Below are 4831 nucleotides of genomic sequence, written 5' to 3' on the forward strand. Positions count from 1 at the left end.
GGCGAAAGGTGGGGGCAGCTACCCACTTGGCACTTCGGGGAGCTGTGACGTAAAACCACTCCCGTTGCCACAATCCGGACACCTCTGGAAAGGAACCCTTTGGCCATGGAGCGTCAGCAATTTTGCTTATTAGAGCACCTCCGCACACTGCGTACTGCCCCTCGACCATCTTCGGCTTCACATCGAAGGACTTGAGCCACATGCCGAAGTGAGGGGTAATGCGGAGGAAGGCCTCACAAACGACAATAAATGACGAGATGTGAAGAAGGGAATCCGGGGCCAGATAGTGAAAATCCAGCCCGTAATAGAACATAAGAACCCTAACAAAGGATCCAGAGCGAGGCCTAGTCCTTGGAGGAAGTGGGAGACGAACACAACGCTCTCGTTGGGTTCGGGAGTAGGGACGACCTGCCCTCGGGCGGGCAGCCTATGCGAAATTTCGGCGGTCAGATATCTGGCCTCCCTCAACTTCTTGATGTCCTCCTCCGTGACGGAGGAAGGCATCCACCGGCCTTGAAGGCTAGATCCGGACATGATTGAAGGTCCGAAGCACCTGACCTGGGCTTTGGGTGTTAGAACTCGAGGCGGGGGAAGGATTCGATTGAGCACGGGAGGGAAAAAAGAAAAAGCCTTGTCCCTTTATAAAGGGGATGAATATCGGGCGTCCTCCTCATGGCCGTTCGAGACTTACCTAAGATCTAGGAGTCATACCAACAGGTACGGTTGGGTTACCCACGTTTGTATTGATGAGAATCCCGTGATAAGGGGAACACGATCTCTGCTTTGACAAGACGTGTCAAGAAACCGCCTCGCGTTATGTGCGGGGCTGGTTAAAGAAAAATGGTTCAAATAATTACCGGGCCGTGGCGTGATGTCGTGCTGCCAAAACGTGTCAGCAGATTAGATTTGTGGAAATATTATTCTCTCTACGATGGTATGCGGAACTTATTTTGCAGGGTCGGACACTATCCTTGTATTCAAACTCTTCCGTGGTGTATTCGAAGGAGGAACCCGCCTTGCAATGCCGAAGACAACACTGCGCGCCGGACTCATCATCATTGAAGCCTGGTTCAGGGGCTACTGAGGGAGTCCTGGATTAGGGGGTCTCCGGACAGCCAGACTATATCCTTTGGCCGGACTGTTGGACTATGAAGATACGAGATTGAAGACTTCGTCCCGTGTCCGGATGGGACTCTACTTAGCATGGAAGGAAAGCTAGGCAATACAGATATGGATATCTCCTCCTTTGTAACCGACCTTGTGTAACCCTAGCCTCCTCCGGTGTCTATATAAACCGGAGGGTTTTAGTCCATAGGATAAAATACAATCATACCATAGGCTAGCTTCTAGGGTTTAGCCTATCTGATCTCGTGGTAGATCAACTCTTGTACTACTCATATTATCAAGAATAATCAAGCAGGATGTAGGGTTTTACCTCCATCAAGAGGGCCCGAACCTGGGTAAAACATCATGTCCCCTGCCTCCTGTTACCATCCGCCTTAGACGCACAGTTCGGGACCCCCTACCCGAGATCCGCCGGTTTTGACACCGACAGGGACCTTTAGTGGATCCATCTACTTTATCTGGCTTTACATGTGAATCTTCATATTCTTCTGATGAGTCAATTGACTCCAACTATAAACTGTTCAAAATCAGAATGGTGAAGTATTTGCTAGATATGTTGGCACTAACTGCAGGAACGGTTCTCCTATGAAGAAAATCTGGGTTCCCAAAAGGTGCCTTGGAAATCTTCAGGTGAATGTCATCATGACATCCTGTGAAGAATAGGAACCCCAGATCAAATTCTTCATATGGACCAAATTCTTCATATGGATCCAAGTCCTCATACGGATCAAACTCCTCACGTGGATCAAATTCCTCAAAAGGATCAAAGTCCTCGTATGAACATCATCATGCTAACCCATCTGTTTCGCAGGGAAGATCTAAGGAGTATGGATACGTGCATTATTCTTCAAACCATTATGTTCATAAGTCCTCGAAGAATTTCTCTGCTTACTCTTATGCTTACCCTAATCCCTCTTATGTGAAACAAAGTGGATTGACATCTATGCCACCTTTCTCTTATGGAGCTTGCATAATGATGAACTATTTGCCACCCCTTCAGATGTGGGTGGTGAAGAAAAAGAACTAATCTCTTATGCAGGGTCAGGTCTCCTGACGAACTTAATCGTCTGAAGAATTTGCTGGAGACCTGAATGTGCTTGAAAGGACGCAAGCTAATCATGAAGAAATGAATTTTCATTTCTCACGTCCTCATACTGCTTTATCCTTGCTTGATGAAATTGATATCATATTATTCACTGATGAAGTATGTGAGTTCGTAAGTTGCACTAATTCATCTGCAGGATGATCAACCCAAAGCCACTGAGTGGGTCCTCGATAGTGGATGTACAAATCACATGACTGGTGACAGGAGCTTATTGATGGACTCTGCCTTATCTCCATCACATCTGAAGCATATCACCTACGCTGACAAAGGCAAAAGCAAGGTATTGGGTCTAGGTAAGATTGCAATCTCAAAGGATCGACACATGGACAAAGTCATGCTTGTCGAGTCCTTAGGGTTCAACCTCATGTCTATCTCAATGCTTTGTGATCTTGATATGGTTGTTGTCTTTGGCAAGTATCGTTGTGTTGTGATCATGGAAGCTGACAATTCCAAAGTCTTCGAAGGCTTTAGGAGAGGAGATTTGTATATTGTTGATTTCTCTACAGGACCACAACCTGATACATGTCTACTTGCAAAAGCTTCAGAAGGCTAGCTATGGCATTGACGACTTGGTCATGCTGGCATGAGGAATCTGCACACGCTCGCGAAGAAGAAGCATGCCATTGACATTGAAAATGTCAAATTCCTCAAGGATCACTTATGCAAAGCTGGAAAGATGACCAAGGCCAAGCATCCAGCGAAGACTATCATGACTACTACTCGACCATTTGAATTGCTTCACATGGATCTCTTTGGCCCTACTCACTATGCCACATTTACTAATGCTGCATCTTTATATGGCTTTGTCATTGTTGATGATTATTCTCGATATACATGGGTGCATATCATCACTTACAAAACTGAAGTGCAGGAAGTCTTCAAACGATTTTCCTCGAGGGTTTCAACCAACTTTGGTGTGAAGATTAAGCACATCAGAAGTGATAATGGAACTGAGTTCAAGAACACTGGTCTTGATGACTATCTTGATGAACTTGGTATTACTCATGAGTTATCTGCTCCTTATACTCCTCAGCAAAATGGCGTCGTGGAGCGCAAGAACAGGACTCTTGTTGAGATGGCTCGCACTATGCTTGATGAGTACAAGACGCCTACTCGCTTCTGGCCTGAGGCAATTGATACTGCTTGCCACATCATCAACAGGGTATATCTTCACAAATTCTTCAAGAAGACTGCATATGAACTCCTCACTGACAAGAAACCCAATGTGAGTTATTTCAAAGTCTTCGGTGCTAAATGCTGGATTAGAGATCCTCATCACAGTTCTAAATTTGCACCCAAAGAACATGAAGGTTTTATGCTCGGTTATGGTAAGGACTCACATACCTACAGAGTCTTCAACACCTATCACCACAAGGTTGTTGAAACTGTAGATGTGCGGTTCGATGAAATTAATGGCTCGCAAAGAGAGCACCTACCTCCTATGACATATGAAATACCTCCTGAGGAATCTATTAAGTTCAAGGCTACTGAGGATGTCATTCCTACCGAAGAATCTGCTGAAGAAGTCATTCCAGAACGTGAAGAACGTCATGCTGATGCACTTGAGGAAAATGGTGCTGAAGAAAATGTTGATCAAATTCCTCAACGACAACCCGCTCATCCTCGCGTTGCAAACGAAGTGCAGATTGAGAAAATCATCAGCGACATCAACATTCCAGGTCCTCTCACATGCTCAAGAGCTTCACATTTATCTAACTTTTGTGGGCACTTTGCTTTCGTCTCTATCATAGAGCCCACTAAGGTAGATGAAGCATTTTTGGAGCCTGAGTGGATTCAAGCTATGCAAGAGGAATTACATCAATTCAAGCTCAACAACGTCTGGGAACTGGTCAAACGTACAGATCCTTGCAAGCACAATATCATTGGCACAAAGTGGATCTACCGCAACAAGCAAGATGAAAATGGCCTTGTGGTGAGGAATAAGGCACGGCTTGTAGCTCAAGGCTACACACAGGTTGAAGGAATTGACTTTGATGAAACTTTTGCACTTGTTGCTAGACTTGAAGCTATTCACTTATTACTTGCTTATGCTAACCATCATGATATCATCTTATATAAAATGGATGTGAAAAGTGCATTCCTCAATAGTAAGCTTGAGGAAGAAGTATATGTTGCTCAACCCCCAGGTTTTGAAGATCCAAAGTATCCTGACAAAGTCTTCAGACTCAATAAGGCCCTCTATGGCCTCAAGGAGGCCCCTCGGGCGTGGTATGATACTTTGAAGGAATTCGCCCTATAGTGAGTCGTATTACAATTCACTGGCCGTCGTTTTACAACGTCGTGATGGTGAATTGTTTGTGTGCCAAATTTATGTTGATGATATCATTTTTGGTTGTATTGACCAATGTTACAGTGATGGATTTGCCTATATGATGAGTGAAGAATACCAAATGTCTATGATGGGAGAATTTAAATTCTTCTTAGGTATTCAAATTCGTCAACAACGCAATGGCATATTCATATCTCAGGAGAAATACCTCAAGGATGTATTGAAATTCGGCATGCAAGATTGCAAAGGTGTCAAAATCCCTATGCCCACAAATGGACATGTATGCACTGATGAAAATGGTATTGACTTCG

This window comes from Triticum urartu, chromosome 5 (assembly GCF_003073215.2).
Source record: "Triticum urartu cultivar G1812 chromosome 5, Tu2.1, whole genome shotgun sequence".
In the NCBI taxonomy this organism is placed as follows: Eukaryota; Viridiplantae; Streptophyta; class Magnoliopsida; order Poales; family Poaceae; genus Triticum; species Triticum urartu.